This window comes from Rhinoderma darwinii, assembly GCF_050947455.1.
Source record: "Rhinoderma darwinii isolate aRhiDar2 chromosome 10 unlocalized genomic scaffold, aRhiDar2.hap1 SUPER_10_unloc_11, whole genome shotgun sequence".
NCBI lineage: Eukaryota > Metazoa > Chordata > Amphibia > Anura > Rhinodermatidae > Rhinoderma > Rhinoderma darwinii.
In genome coordinates this window covers 930351-947864 of record NW_027461831.1, presented here as the reverse complement: position 1 = coordinate 947864, position 17514 = coordinate 930351, and the positions used below count along the sequence as shown (strand labels likewise).

The 17514-nt window shown below is 45.9% G+C and overlaps 1 long non-coding RNA gene across 2 annotated transcripts; it reads right to left on the bottom strand.

Moving 5' to 3' along the window:
* Positions 1 to 10479: 10479 nt before the first annotated feature.
* LOC142697938 (uncharacterized) lies at positions 10480 to 15539 on the bottom strand. 2 transcript variants are annotated; one of them, XR_012865618.1, is made up of 4 exons: positions 15290 to 15539; positions 10923 to 11005; positions 10728 to 10838; positions 10480 to 10543 (listed from the first exon to the last, which is right to left on the bottom strand). It is a non-coding gene; the product is annotated as an uncharacterized LOC142697938 (long non-coding RNA). The 2 variants fall into 2 exon arrangements; XR_012865619.1 differs by having other exon boundaries at positions 10923 to 11002.
* Positions 15540 to 17514: the final 1975 nt, after the last annotated feature.

Below are 17514 nucleotides of genomic sequence, written 5' to 3'. Positions count from 1 at the left end.
TCAAAATGCTCACTGCACCCCTAGATCACATTTCAGGGGTTCTTACTCTACTGGTACCTAAGGGGCTTTGTAAAGGCAACATGGCGCCCACGAATCATTCCAGCAAAATCTTCGCTCCAACTGCCAAATGGCGCTCCTTCCCTTGTATCCTGCTGTGTATCCAAACATCAGTTTATTACCACATATGGGGTATTTCCCTACTCTGGAGAAGTTGCTTTACAAATGTTGGGGGGCTTTTTCTCCTTTATTTGTTGAAAGAATTTGAACTAATGCTACGTCTTATTGGAAAATAATGTAATTTAATTTTCACTGCCCATTTCTAATAAAATCTATGAGACACCTGTGGGGTCAAAATGCTCACTACACCCTTAGAGGAATTCCTCAATGGGTGCAGTTTCCTAAATGGAGTCACTTTTGGGGGGTTTCCACTGTACTGGTACCTAAGGGGCTTTGCAAATGCGACATGGTGCAGAGAAATCAATCCAGCAAAATCCACTCCTAAAGCTAAATGGCGCTCCTTCCCTTCCGAGTCCTGCCTCTTGCCCAAACAGCAGTTTATGACCACATGTTGGGTATTTCCGTACTCTGGAGAAGTTGCTTTACAAATGTTGGGGGGCTTTTCCTCATTTATTTGTTGGAAAAATGGTAAATTCTGGGGTAAAGCTACATCTTATTGGAAAATAATGTAATTTTTCATTTTCACTGCCCAATTCTAATGAAATCTATGAAATATCTGTGTGGTCTAAATGCTCACTACCTTCTAGATGAATTCCTCAATGGGTGTAGTTTCCAAAATGGGGTCTTTTTGGGGGTGATTCCTTTGTTTTGGCACCACAAGACCTCTTCTAACCTGACATGGTGCCTGAAATATCATTTAAAAAAAGGAAGGCCCTAAAATCCACTGGGTGCTCCTTTGCTTCTGAGGCCGGTGTTTTAGTCCAGTACCCCACTAGGGCCACATGTGGGATGTTTCTAAAAACTGCAGAATCAGGGCAATAAATATTCCGTTGTGTTTCTCTGGTAAAAACCTTCAGTCTTTCAGGAAAAATCGATTAAAATGGAATTTCTGCCCCAAAAAAATGGAGTTTGCAAATTTCCCTTCCACATTGCTTTAATTCCTGTGAAACGCATAAAGGGTTAAGAAACTTTCTAAATACTGTTTTGAATACTTTAAGGGGTGCAGTTTTTAAAATGGGGTGATTTGTGGGAGTTCCTAATATATAAGGCCCCTTAAAGCCACTCAGATCCGTTCTGTTCCCTAAAAAAATAGGCTTTTGACATATTCTTGACAATGTGAGAAATTGCTGCTAAATTTATAAGCCTTGTAATGTCCCAGAAAAATAAAGGGATGTTTAAAAAATGTTGCCAACATAAAGTAGACATAAGGGAAATGTTGACTAGTAACTATTTTGTGTGGTATTACTATCTGTCTTACCAGCAGATACATTTGAATTTAGAAAAATGCTAATTTTTGCAATTTTTCTCCAAATTTTGGTGTTTTTCACAAAAACATTGAATTTATCGACCACATTTTTTCACTAACAAAAAGTACAATATGTCACGAGAAAACAATCTCAGAATCGCTTGGATAGGTAAAAGCAAAAATGAGGCTCTGTGATTTAGTCCAAAAGTGGCTGCGGCGGGAAGGGGTTAAAGCTACAGAGACAAAATATCAAAAGAAGGAAAGAAGAGAATGTTTCAGGTGCAACAAACAGGGACACCTAAAGAAGGACTGTACAATATGGAAAGCAGAACAGCAGAAACCATTTCCAAAAGGGACTAAACAAAAGGTCAAAACCACAATCTCTGATCCACGTGCAGATAATTGGAATGGCAGCTTTAAAGGAACAGTGTCACTACCAACTTTGTTTTTAATATGTTATGTGTTTTTGTGTGATAGATCAATAAATTTTATTAATGTATGTTGCTGTGTTGTACTTTTTACGTTTTTAATTGATTAACTTCTCTATGGGGGCTGCCATTTTTGTTTCCATTACTGTGTGTGTCGATTAACGACACACACAGACATGGAATACGGCAGCCACAGTCCCATAGGGACTGCGAACGGCTCCCGTCCCATTGACTGCCGTGTACGGCGTCTGTGTGTGAACTGCGCATGCGCCGCTCACACACAGACCAAAACTGAGGCATTTGCTAGAGCGAAATCCGGCGCCATGTTCATGTCGACCGGAAGCCGCGGCAGGAGTGTGAGATGACGAGTTCCGGCCGCGGCTTCCGGTCATGTGTTCGCAGCGAGGCGAAGGCGCAAGAAGACCATTCGCAAGAAGTTTGACAGAGAGGAGGTCGCGTCAGGAGCAGGTAAGTTCTGTTCATGTGCGTTTGTGTGAGCATCCTTTGGCATCATACCAGGGAAGCCTGTGGCATCATAACAGGGAGGCCTGTGGCATCATAACAGGGAGGCCTGTGGCATCATAACAGGGAGGACTGCGGCATCATAACAGGGAGGACTGCGGCATCATAACAGCGGAGGCCTGCGGCATCATAACAGCGGAGGCCTGCGGCATAATACGAAGGGAGGCCTGTGGCAGCATACAAGCAGAGGCGTGTGGCATCATAACAGGGAGGCCTTGTTGCATCATGTCTGCGGAGGCCTGCGGCATCATACCAGCGGAGGCCTGCGGCATCATACGAAGGGAGGCCTGTGGCATCATAACAGGGAGGCCTTGTTGCATCATGTCTGCGGAGGCCTGCGGCATCATACCAGCGGAGGCCTGTGGCAGCATACCAGCGTAGGCCTGTGGCATCATACCAGCGGAGGCCTGTGGCATCATATCAAGGGAGGCCTCTGCTAGTATTTACAGTGTGGCATCATTTACAGTGTGGCATCATTTACAGTGTGGCATCATTTACAGTGTGGTAGCATTTACATTGTGGCAGCATTTACAGTGTGGCAGCATTTATAGTGTGGCAGCATTTACAGTGTGGCAGCATTTACAGTGTGGTAGCATTTACATTGTGGCAGCATTTACAGTGTGGCAGCATTTATAGTGTGGCAGCATGTACGGTGTGGCTGCATGTACGGTGTGGCATCATACCAGCGGAGCCCTGTGTCATCATACCAGCGGAGGCCTGTGGCATCATTTACAGTGTGGGAGCATTTACAGTGTGGCAGCATTTACAGTGTGGCAGCATTTACAGTGTGGCAGCATGTACGGTGTGGCTGCATGTACGGTGTAGCATCATAGCAGCGGAGGCCTGTGTCATCATACCAGCGGAGGCCTGTGGCATCATTTACAGTGTGGCATCAATTACAGTGTGGCAGCATTTACAGTGTGGCAGCATTTACAGTGTGGCAGCATGTACGGTGTGGCAGCATGTACGGTGTGGCAGCATGTACGGTGTGGCTGCATGTACGTTGTGGCTGCATGTACGGTGTAGCATCATAGCAGCGGAGGCCTGTGGCAGCATTTATAGTGTGGCAGCATTTACAGTGTGGCAGCATTTACAGTGTGGCAGCATTTACAGTTTGGCAGCATTTACATTGTGGCAGCATTTAGATTGTGGCAGCATTTATAGTGTGGCAGCATGTACGGTGTGGCTGCATGTACGGTGTGGCATCATACCAGCGGAGCCCTGTGTCATCATACCAGCGGAGACCTGTGTCATCATACCAGCGGAGGGCTGGGGCTGCATTTACAGTGTGGCATCATTTACAGTGTGGCAGCATTTACAGTGTGGTAGCATTTACAGTGTGGCAGCATTTATAGTGTGGCAGCATTTACAGTGTGGCAGCATGTACGGTGTGGCAGCATGTACGGTGTGGCAGCATGTACGGTGTGGCTGCATGTACGGTGTAGCATCATAGCAGCGGAGGCCTGTGGCAGCATTTATAGTGTGGCAGCATTTATAGTGTGGCAGCATTTATAGTGTGGCAGCATTTACAGTGTGGCAGCATTTACAGTGTGGGAGCATTTACAGTGTGGCAGCATTTATAGTGTGGCAGCATTTATAGTGTGGCAGCATTTACAGTGTGGTAGCATTTACATTGTGGCAGCATTTACAGTGTGGCAGCATTTATAGTGTGGCAGCATGTACGGTGTGGCTGCATGTACGGTGTGGCATCATACCAGCGGAGCCCTGTGTCATCATACCAGCGGAGACCTGTGTCATCATACCAGCGGAGGGCTGGGGCTGCAATTACAGTGTGGCATCATTTACAGTGTGGCATCATTTACAGTGTGGCAGCATTTACAGTGTGGCAGCATGTACGGTGTGGCAGCATGTACGGTGTGGCTGCATGTACGGTGTAGCATCATAGCAGCGGAGGCCTGTGGCAGCATTTATAGTGTGGCAGCATTTATAGTGTGGCAGCATTTATAGTGTGGCAGCATTTACAGTGTGGCAGCATTTACAGTGTGGTAGCATTTACATTGTGGCAGCATTTACAGTGTGGCAGCATTTACAGTGTGGCAGCATGTACGGTGTGACAGCATGTACGGTGTAGCATCATAGCAGCGGAGGCCTGTGTCATCATACCAGCGGAGGCCTGTGGCATCATTTACAGTGTGGCATCAATTACAGTGTGGCAGCATTTACAGTGTAGCAGCATTTACAGTGTGGTATCAATTACAGTGTGGCAGCATTTACAGTGTGGCAGCATTTACAGTGTGGTAGCATTTACATTGTGGCAGCATTTACAGTGTGGCAGCATTTATAGTGTGGCAGCATGTACGGTGTGGCTGCATGTACGGTGTGGCATCATACCAGCGGAGCCCTGTGTCATCATACCAGCGGAGACCTGTGTCATCATACCAGCGTAGGGCTGTGGCTGCATTTACAGTGTGGCATCATTTACAGTGTGGCAGGATTTACGGTGTGGCAGCATTTACGGTGTGGCAGCATTTACGGTGTGGCAGCATGTACGGTGTGGCTGCATGTCCGGTGTGGCTGCATGTACGGTGTGGCTGCATGTACGGTGTAGCATCATAGCAGCGGAGGCCTGTGGCAGCATTTATAGTGTGGCAGCATTTAAAGTGTGTCAGCATTTATAGTGTGGCAGCATTTATAGTGTGGCAGCATTCATAGTGTGGCAGCATTTACGGTGTAGCCGCATTTCTAGTGTGGCCACATTCCTAGTGTGGCAACATTGACAGGGATATTGTCTGTCATCCGATCAAATGAGCTTGTGTGGCATCCTATACTGGGATATTGGGTGGCATCATATACAGGGATAGTGTGTGGCATCTTATCAAATGAGCTTGTGTGGCATCCTATACAGGGATATTGTGTGGCATCATACCAAGTAAGGTGGTGTGCCATTATATCAAAGAAAGTTGTGTGGCAGCATATGCAGGGAGGCATGTGGCAGCGTATACTGTTTTTTATTTGACGTCTTGGGAGAGATATGTATCAACTTTTGTTTCAAATTGTCAGTTATGGCGCCCAAGAGAAGTCGGAAATCCAGTGATGACAATAAACCAATAGCAAAACGAATACCACCAACATTTACCCCAGAGGAGAAAGCAAAAAGAGCCCAGGAGGTAAGACTTTGTGCAGTTGATGTCTGTGAAATGCTTCACTGTGCTGTGGGATAGCACGCTGACTCTTGCATTTGGGGGGGGGGGGGGGCCAAGCACACCCACATATACTTGTTTGAATGGAAATCAAACCGTTGTAAGCCAACTTTTGGTCCTCCATTACATTCCGAATATTGGTTCCTATATTTTTATTGTCTTTTCACTCACCTTCACCGTTGACGTTAGTGGAGCGCACACTATGTAATATACCTATGTTTCGGGTCTCACTTTTAGATGGAAAAATGTAATTATTAGATGTACATGTTCACTCCACAAATCAATGATAAATAAGTCAATGTCCATCTGTTCCTTTCTGTACTGTTGTCACAATCTGGATTTTATTGTGCCAATTTTGTTTTGTTTTTTAGAGAGCAATATTAGAGCAGGAACTAAGAGAAAGGTGTCCCAAATATCAGGATCCAAATATAATTCTTGTACAACAGCCAATGAGAAAACGGGCAGAACAGAGTGCGAGCCAAACTCCTTCAGCGTCCGTGCAACCGGTGGAATCGTGGTGTCAGTGTGGGAACTGCATTAATTTGCCGACAGAAGAGGAATGCGTCTGTTGCAAAGTTATACGTAATGTGCTAAACAAAATGGAGGAAGATGAGCCGATGAGGTGCATTACAGAGCATCATACTTTTATTGGCACATGTCTGAACAAGGAACAACTGACCCTATGTGAAAGCTATAGATGTTTTGGTCCAACACGTCAAGCACCGCTAAATAACAGGTAAGGAAATTAGTTTGTGTTCCAGTCAAGTTTCAATGATGGTATTGTGATCCTAACCTTATTGCTCAAAGAAATATTCTTATGTGCGCTTTTAGCAGCATGCATGTGTCTAATATGTGTCTGACAAATGTTATGTGGTCCTTGTAACATTAGAAGGAAATTTTGTTCTTGTTCCACGCAGCAATCAAACAATGTCTGTCGCTCCAGCGTTTGTGAGCCGTTATGTATTATTCTAAAGAATCTTAGCATGTCAGGGGTGACAGTATACGATTGTGGTCTGTATAGTGTGCAAATATGATTGCCTAAACATTTTTTTATTCTGATGTATAGGTCCTTACGGATGGTTGCATACAGAATGTTCACCGTGTGGGTTCACGGTTACCTTGGACGAAAAAACAGGCGTACTATTCCAGCATGTGCAGTTCAGAAAGTCAGAGCAATGTTTCCAGAAGAAAATCAAGTATATGTTGGTTTCAAGCTAGCCACTGACAATAATGCTTCTGAAATGGCCGATTTTTGAAATGTTTGTTTACTTTACTATGCTATCTTTTTCAATAAAAAAAAAATTAAAATCCAAACGTTGAATGTTTATTTATTATAATATATTAACACAGCATAAGTATTGTACATAACAAAAGAAAATATACAGGATATAAAGTGCTAGTGTTGATTATGAGGAAGGCGAAAACCCATTGTTATTTACGTTTTGTTCATTAGTGAGGGAAATTCCTTCCCGACTCCAAATATGGCAATCAGACTAAATCCCAGAATCAACACCCAATATCCACAGATAGTTAGCTTACAAATTATTACAGTAACAGGCAATATAAATAGTGGCAAATAGTTGTACGCTTTTTTAGTAGAAGGGCAAACACAACATAGTTCAGTACATTAAAAACGTGACTTGTGAGCTAGAACAGTTGATGCTTTATCCGGCCGTGGTTCTGTGGCTATGTTTGGTGGTAGGGTCAATGTACGTGTTTGCCAACTATGTTCAATTTCTTGTTTTGACAATTTGGTCACATTTACAAACATAGGAAAGAGGTGTGAGAAAGACATTGGTACGTAATCTTTCTTTGCAGTCCATTTTTTGCTTAGTTTAGAGAAAACTACATTATACCTCATGCTACCAAGCCGATCCGACTTTGCGGTCTGTCGGTGGACTCTAGATTGTTCCCGTTTTGTATTATGATTATGGGCCAATACAGCAAGTTTTGTCCGTGCTTCCATTCCGTCTAAAGAAAAATGTATTCTTTTCGGTCTGTATTTTAGAATAAAGCTGTGGAATACCTCGATTTTTCCAGTATGACAGAAAGATGACAAGTGGGGCAAGTCTTTCAATAATTGTTTATCTTTGACAATCTTTTCTAGCGCATGATAGGCTGCCGATGTTCTTGACATCCAATTGTGTTTGCGATCGTCATCAATGTCTAAACATCTGTGATCACATTGTGTGAGAATGTCCCCCGGGAATTCATGTACATTACGAATATGTTGAAGTACAGAGAGCCATTTTTCTCGCAGCACATCCACATTACCGCAACTAGTACTACAGCAGTACCAAAAATGATTGGTTATTGACGTGATCCAATCAACAATTTGGGAACAGTTTTTTTTTTTACTTGCAGCCTTCAGCTTCTTACGAATGGACTTTGCATAATGCCATATATCAAATTGATGTCCAATCTCGGGGTATTGTTCACGTATTTTTTTGCGTATGGAGACATGACGGTCTGTTGCAAGAACATACACATTGAGCCCATCTTGAATAACACGGTTCAGACAGTTTTGAAAGGCCAAACTTTCCATAGCCACAGAAGATGTGGTTTGTGTAACCTGAACGATTTCAAAGTCAACAATCTTGTCGCTCTTGTAATCCATCAATGTGTACACACAATATTTTGCATTATGCCCAGGGCTATCACATTGTCCGTCACCAAGGAGACACAATGGTGTTTGTTTGATTTCTTTATGAAGTTCCATTTTTTCTTGTTTCCAGTGAATGTCCACCACTGGAAATAACAATTTTCTTTGGTGACGAAAGAAAGTGGAATGTGAAATAAATTGCACCCCAATCGATTTACAAATGTCAGACATCTTGGCATAGTTCCCACCATTAAATAAAATGGAAGCTGCAATCAGAACATTCCCAACCGGTATCCGATTACACTTCGGTTGACTTTCCCAAAAATAATCATGTCCATTGGGACATTTCCCTTGTAGCGAAAGATAGGTACCTTGAAGGAATTTGACTGTGTTTTCTATTTTGTGGCCACAGAAACACGCGCACTGAGCAACCAGTACATCTAAAGCCGATTCAAAAACCAAAAATTTACGTTCTTTTACTAGCTCTTCATCTGCTGGTTCGGAAAACAAATTTGTTGTCACGTTGTCAAATGATAAACTAGAATCTGGTGGTTCGTAGTCCAGATCTGTTGGATCATTAATGACAGTAGAAGAAACAAAGCTTTCCTCGGGATCCTCAAATATGACTTTGCTTGATGTTTGTCTTTGTAAGCGGGGGGTTGAGAACGTAGATGGGTAAAAATGATCCAACTTCATTGTTATTTGGTTAGCAAAAGAAAGTTCTTCCTCTGGAAACTGGCATCCTCTATCCACTGTGAAGATGTGTGATTGAGTGGTTGCATCTCTTATTCTTTTGAAAGGTGTGTTGGTGGCTCTCGTTGACAATGTCGTATGTCGGGTGTTTGTTGCTGCATTTCTTTCGAAAAATTTCCTCTTGACACCAATTTTTACATGTTTCACTCCCATGACTTTGGACATTGACGTTGGTGGATCGTTTTGCATTGAGGTACCGGTAGAAGCGTATGTAATTCTGTTGTTGGATGTAGTAGGCAAAGGCAATTGCATGCATTGTGTTGCACAAGAATAAGTGTGTTCCTCTTCTGTACGTTTCCGTTTAGATGGTGGACACTCTGTTTCCTGATAAGGGAATATCGTGGGAATTGCACTTTCCTTCAGCCATCGTATCTTCTTTTCCGACTTAAAAACATAACAGTCTTCTGCAAAGTGTTTTGAACATAGTCTAAATAAATCTTGTTTTTTCCCATCAAAAATTCTTTGTGAGAGTGCATCTAGATTGTCCAACGATTGTCTGGCCTGTTGGAGCCAAACTTTTATCTTGTCAATGTTGCCTGGAAAAACATGCAGGGTCACTCCTTGAGAGTAAGTAGCTCTATTAGACCGACTGTCACAACTAGAGACAATGCACGACGGCATTTCTATCAAAAAAGTAAATGTAAATATTATGGCATGAGAAAAGATCATTACGTTAATAGCGATGGATTACATAAAGAGAGTTGATACCCCGAATCAGGTGTATTTGTGTACTACGATACTTACTATTCCAATTTAGATGTGTGAGTTTGCCTTTTCTAAGTGCAAGAGTAAAACTATAGTTTGTCTAAAATTATATTAACCACAGCGTTTTTTGAAGACATAACATCACATTTGTGGCAGTTCTTGGATCACCGCTTGCGAAGTCACCCATATTTATCACACAAATGTGGCCTATGTTGTGTTGTAGATTGTCATGTGGAGAAGTGAGTATTCTACATGTTACCTTGTTTATAGGTAACTGTTTGGCACTGGGAATTTACGGTTCACCAAGGCACAAAATAGTGTGTCGTTTTAGACTATCATTGTAAAACCGTCAATGATCTCAGTGCCAGACAGTTTCACCATGTCAATGTTTGAGTATAGGTTTTTTTGGCTGACCAACCCATTTTTTGTTTTGATTTGTTTGTATGTAATAGAGACAGTGAATGAAAGAGAATAGCATTTATAAACCAATTTTTTTTTATTGATGAAGCCATAACTGCCTTCCACAGTAACACAGAAGAAGTGTCCCATCATAAACACAAATATAAAATTTACATGCATAACACAAAAAGTTTTTGGAACATAGTCACAAAAATATAGTTCTGTTAAAAAGTCAACATCGACGGATAGGGACCAACATATAAAAGTAGAATTTTGTAGACGGAAATGTAAAAGAGATTTAGATTGAAAATACAAACATGTCAACGACAATCACTAAGAAGTTATCAGCAGATGAAAAAAACTTGCTTCGTCACATGTTTATGGACCTTCACCAGCAGATGAAAACAACTTGTTTCCGTCATCTCATCATCAAACCGGATACTTTAGCAGCACGTGAAAACCCCTTTCTTTGTCACATATTACCAGCGTACCTTCACATTGTATTACAGAACGTTTCAGCCAATCATGCGGCATGTCAAAGTTATATTTCCTACAGAAGAATAAAATAAAAAATGTATGAATGGATTGATCAACTTCAAGCGTTGCACTATGCGCAACATGGTCGCTTTGGAAGAATGACATCCCTGTCTGATCACTCTGCATAGTTTGGCTCCTCTGATGAACTTGTGTGTCATGTATGTTTATATGAACTACCTATGTTAGTGATTACTTACTTTCTAGAATTCGTAACTTATGCTGCTCAGAATGGCCTGTTCGTCTAAACGTTGGTAATCCGCTCTGGTTGCTGCTGTCGTCGTCTGTATCTGATAGCGTTGCTTTGCCTCCTGTTAAAAGAAGTACAATAATATATTTAAAAAAACATAATTTCCAATTATTGTACGTTTAGGGTAGTCCCCTCGCTCCCGCACCTGTTCAAAGTATCTATGCTCCTCGAATACACTCCTCACGGTTGTGTTTTCACTGGCGCGCTCCCTCTCCTCCTGGTAAACTGCTGATCAAAAAGTCACACACATTGTGTGATTAGATAAAGTGATGTACAAATAGCTGCCACACTCTAAATGCTGCCACACTCAAAATGCTGCCACACTCTAAATGCTGCCACACTCAAAATGCTGCCACTCTGGAAATGCTGCCACTCTGGAAATGATGCCACTCTGGAAATGATGCCACTCTGGAACTGCTGACACTATGGAAATGCTGCCACTCTGGAAATGCTGCCACTATGGAAATGCTGCCACTCTGGAAATGCTGCCACTCTGGAAATGCTGCCACTCTGCAAATGCTGCCACTCTGGAAATGCTGCCACTCTGGAAATGCTGCCACTCTTGAAATGCTGCCACTCTGGAAATGCTGCCACTCTGGAAATGCTGCCACTCTCACAAGGTACACGCTGCCACAAGGTATACGCTGCCACAAGGTAAACGCTGACACAAGGTATACGCTGCAACAAGGTATACGCTGCCACAAGGTATACGCTGCCACAAGGTATACGCTGCCACAAGGTATACGCTGCCACAAGGTATACGCTGCCACAAGGTATACGCTGCCACAAGGTATACGCTGCCACAACGTATACGCTGCCACAAGGTATACGCTGCCACAAGGTATACGCTGCCACAACGTATACGCTGCCACAACGTATACGCTGAGCCAACCTATACGCTGCCACAAGGTATACGCTGCCACAAGGTATACGCTGCAACAAGGTATACGCTGCCACAAGGTATACGCTGCCACAAGGTATACGCTGCCACAAGGTATACGCTGCCACAAGGTATACGCTGAGCCAACCTATACGCTGCCACAAGGTATACGCTGCCACAAGGTATACGCTGCCACAACGTATACGCTGCCACAAGGTATACGCTGCCACAAGGTATACGCTGCCACAAGGTATACGCTGCCACAAGGTATACGCTGCCACAAGGTATACGCTGCCACAACGTATACGCTGCCACAAGGTATACGCTGCCACAAGGTATACGCTGCCACAACGTATACGCTGCCACAAGGTATACGCTGAGCCAACCTATACGCTGCCACAAGGTATACGCTGCCACAAGGTATACGCTGCAACAAGGTATACGCTGCCACAAGGTATACGCTGCCACAAGGTATACGCTGCCACAAGGTATACGCTGCCACAAGGTATACGCTGCCACAAGGTATACGCTGCCACAAGGTATACGCTGAGCCAACCTATACGCTGCCACAAGGTATACGCTGCCACAAGGTATACGCTGCCACAAGGTATACGCTGCCACAACGTATACGCTGCCACAAGGTATACGCTGCCACAAGGTATACGCTGCCACAAGGTATACGCTGCCACAAGGTATACGCTGCCACAAGGTATACGCTGCCACAAGGTATACGCTGCCACAAGGTGTACGCTGCCACAAGGTATACGCTGCCACAACGTATACGCTGCCACAAGGTATACGCTGCCACAAGGTATACGCTGCCACAAGGTATACGCTGCCACAAGGTATACGCTGCCACAACGTATACGCTGCCACAAGGTATACGCTGACACAAGGTATACGCTGCCACAACGTATACGCTGCCACAAGGTATACGCTGAGCCAACCTATACGCTGCCACAAGGTATACGCTGCCACAAGGTATACGCTGCCACAAGGTATACGCTGCCACAAGGTATACGCTGCCACAACGTATACGCTGCCACAAGGTATACGCTGAGCCAACCTATACGCTGCCACAAGGTATACGCTGCCACAAGGTATACGCTGCCACAAGGTATACGCTGCTACAAGGTATACGCTGCCACAACGTATACGCTGCCACAAGGTATACGCTGAGCAAACCTATACGCTGCCACAAGGTATACGCTGCCACAAGGTTTACGCTGCCACAAGGTATACGCTGCCACAACGTATACGCTGCCACAAGGTATAAGCTGAGCCAACCTATACGCTGCCACAAGGTATACGCTGCCACAAGGTATACGCTGCCACAAGGTATACCCTGCCACAAGGTATATGCTGCCACAAGGTATACGCTGCCACAACGTATACGCTGCCACAAGGTGTACGCTGCCACAAGGTATACGCTGCCACAACGTATACGCTGCCACAAGGTATACGCTGCCACAAGGTATACGCTGCCACAAGGTATACGCTGCCACAACGTATACGCTGCCACAAGGTATACGCTGCCACAAGGTATACGCTGCCACAACGTATACGCTGCCACAAGGTATACGCTGAGCCAACCTATACGCTGCCACAAGGTATACGCTGCCACAAGGTATACGCTGCCACAAGGTATACGCTGCCACAAGGTATACGCTGCCACAACGTATACGCTGCCACAAGGTATACGCTGAGCCAACCTATACGCTGCCACAAGGTATACGCTGCCACAAGGTATACGCTGCCACAAGGTATACGCTGCCACAAGGTATACGCTGCCACAAGGTATACGCTGCCACAACGTATACGCTGCCACAAGGTATACGCTGAGCCAACCTATACGCTGCCACAAGGTATACGCTGCCACAAGGTATACGCTGCCACAAGGTATACGCTGCTACAAGGTATACGCTGCCACAACGTATACGCTGCCACAAGGTATACGCTGAGCAAACCTATACGCTGCCACAAGGTATACGCTGCCACAAGGTTTACGCTGCCACAAGGTATACGCTGCCACAACGTATACGCTGCCACAAGGTATAAGCTGAGCCAACCTATACGCTGCCACAAGGTATACGCTGCCACAAGGTATACGCTGCCACAAGGTATACGCTGCCACAAGGTATACGCTGCCACAAGGTATACGCTGCCACAACGTATACGCTGCCACAAGGTGTACGCTGCCACAAGGTATACGCTGCCACAACGTATACGCTGCCACAAGGTATACGCTGCCACAAGGTATACGCTGCCACAAGGTATACGCTGCCACAACGTATACGCTGCCACAAGGTATACGCTGCCACAAGGTATACGCTGCCACAACGTATACGCTGCCACAAGGTATACGCTGAGCCAACCTATACGCTGCCACAAGGTATACGCTGCCACAAGGTATACGCTGCCACAAGGTATACGCTGCCACAAGGTATACGCTGCCACAACGTATACGCTGCCACAAGGTATACGCTGAGCCAACCTATACGCTGCCACAAGGTATACGCTGCCACAAGGTATACGCTGCCACAAGGTATACGCTGCCACAACGTATACGCTGCCACAAGGTATAAGCTGAGCCAACCTATACGCTGCCACAAGGTATACGCTGCCACAAGGTATACGCTGCCACAAGGTATACGCTGCCACAACGTATACGCTGCCACAAGGTATACGCTGAGCCAACCTATACGCTGCCACAAGGTATACGCTGCCACAAGGTATACGCTGCCACAAGGTATACGCTGAGCCAACCTATACGCTGCCACAAGGTATACGCTGCCACAAGGTATACGCTGCCACAAGGTATACGCTGAGCCAACCTATACGCTGCCACAAGGTATACGCTGCCACAACGTATACGCTGCCACAAGGTGTACGCTGCCACAAGGTATACGCTGCCACAAGGTATACGCTGCCACAAGGTATACGCTGCCACAAGGTATACGCTGCCACAAGGTACACGCTGCCACAAGGTATACGCTGCCACAAGGTATACGCTGCCACAAGGTATACGCTACAACACTGGAAATGATGACACACTGCTTTTGCTGCCACAGGCCTCCATGATATGCTGACACAGGCCTCCCGTATATGATGCCACAGACCTCCCCTATATGATGCCACAGGCCTCCCCTATATGATGCCACAGGCCTCCCTGATATGGCTCCATGATATGATGCCACAGGCCTCCCGTATGATGGCACAGGCTCTCCCTCTATGATGCCACAGGCCTCCCCTATATGATGCCACAGGCCTCCCCTATATGATGCCACAGGCCTCCCATATATGATGCCACAGGCCTCCCCTATATGATGCCACAGGCCTCCCCGATATGATGGCACAGGCCTCCCGTATGATGGCACAGGCCTCCCCTATATGATGCCACAGGCCTCCCCTATATGATGCCACAGGCCTCCCCCTATATGATGCCACAGGCCTCCCCTATATGATGCCACAGGCCTCCCTGATTTGATGGCACAGGCCTCCCGTATGATGCCACAGGCCTCCCTGATATGATGGCACCGGCCTCCCGTATGATGACACACGCCTCCCGTATATGCCGACATAGGCCTCCCTTATATGATGCCACACATGATGCCTATTTCGGCGTTACTTACCGCCTCGCTGTTCCCCCACGGTGGTCCTCCCAAGTCGCCTCGCTCGTCCTCCTACGTCGCCTCGCTCGTCCTCCTCCGTCGCCTCGCTCGTCCTCCACCGTCGCCTCGCTCGTCCTTCCACGTCCGATTCCCTGGTACACCTCGTCCTTCCTTGTCCTCCTCGTCCGACTCGCTGCTCCTCCTCCGTCGCCTCGCTCGTCCTTCCACGTCCGACACACTGGTCCTTCCTTGGCCGCCTCGTCCTCGAAGTGTCCCCTCGCTGGTTCTGGTCCGCCTCGATGGTCCTGGTCCGCCTCGATGGTCCTGGTCCGCCTCGATGGTCCTGGTCCGCCTCGATGGTCCTGGTCCGCCTCGATGTTCCTGGTCCTCCTCAGAGCGTCTCCTCGCAGGTATGCTCGCACTCAGGGGCGTAGCTAGAGGCTCATGGGCCCCGATGCAAAAATTCTTACTGGGCCCCCCCCCCCGCAAACTTCTCATGGCCGACGGTCCGCTTTCAGCTGCATCGCTGGGTCTCCTAAGTGACCCAACAATGCAGCACTAGCAGCCGGGGGCGTCACTAAGGCTGGGTTCACACACTATTTACGGACGTAATTCGGGCGTTTTAGCATTGAATTACGTCCGAAAATGCGGCTCAAAAGCGTCGGCAAACATCTGCCCATTCATTTGAATAGGTCTTACGATGTTCTGTGCCGATGGTCATTTTTTTTTACGCGCCGCTGTCAAAAGGCGGCGCGTAAAAAAGTGCCTGTCACTTCTTCAGACGTAAATGGAGCCGTTTTCCATGGACTCCATGGAAAACCAGCTTCAATTACTTCCGTAATGGACGCAGCAAAAGACGCCTGCACATGCCATTACGGCTGAAATTACGGTGCTGTTTTCTCCTGAAAACAGCACAGTAATTTCAGCCGTAACAGACGCTGCCGTGTGAACATACCCTCAGGGCTTAAAATGTCCGGGAAATAGCCCCAATACATATGTGCCCGCCCCAAAAAAAAGTGTATATATGAGACAGCATAGCATATCTATAGCACTACGACCCTATAAACTATGGATAGGATTAGATACAGTGGCTGAGCAGACAGTATCACACATGATAGGATTAGATACAGTGGCTCAGAAGGCAGTATCACACATGATAGGATTAGATACACAGCTCAGCAGACAGTATCACACATGATAGGATTAGATACAGTGGCCCAGCAGACAGTATCACACATGATAGGATTAGATACAGTGGCTCAGCACAGTACCACACATGATAGGATTAGATACAGTGGCTCAGCAGACAGTACCACACATGATAGGATTAGATACAGTGGCTCAGCAGACAGTATCACACATGATAGGATTAGATACAGTGGCTCAGCAGACAGTACCACACATGATAGGATTAGATACAGTGGCTCAGCAGACAGTATCACACATGATAGGATTAGATACAGTGGCTCAGCAGACAGTATCACACATGATCGGATTAGATATAGGGCCCATCAGACAGTATCATACATGATTGGATTAGATACACAGCTCAGCAGACTGTATCACACATGATAGGATTAGACACAGGGCCCAGCTCGCTGACATTGCGGCTCCAGCGCTGGACCCAGGATAGGTAAGAATAATAATTTTGCTTCTTTATGTGTTACTGATTATTTTTGTGTGTTTGTGTTTTTTTTACAGGTTCGGTTGTTGGACTTCGGATACGAGGACTTCAATGACGGCGTTTTTTTTATTCTCAATAAAATGGTTAATGAGGGTTGTTTTTTTATTTCAATAAAATATTTTTTCTATGTGCTTGTATCTTTTTAAACTTTATTATCACTGCCTTAGTAATGGCCGCTGGCTGATTGACAACCTCCATTACTAAGGCGAGGCTTAATATTAGCAGGTGCAGAGGCTACACTAACCCCCATTATTACCCCGGTACCCACCGCCACCAGGGGTACTGGGAAGAGCCGGGTACAAACCAGTACCCGACCATCTGTAGTGACGGGCAGGCACCGGGGTGGCCGCAGGCTGGTAGTATTAGGCTGGGGAAGGCCAAAAACAGTGGCCCTTCCCACCCTTGTAATGCTGCCTGCTGCTGCTGTGTTGTATCTGGCTGGTTATGAAAATTGGGGGGGACCCAACATCGTTCCTTCCAATTTTTTTTTTTATTTTTTTTAAATGACGTGGGGTCCCCCCCATTTTCATAACCAGCCAGATACAATAAAGCAGCAGCAGGC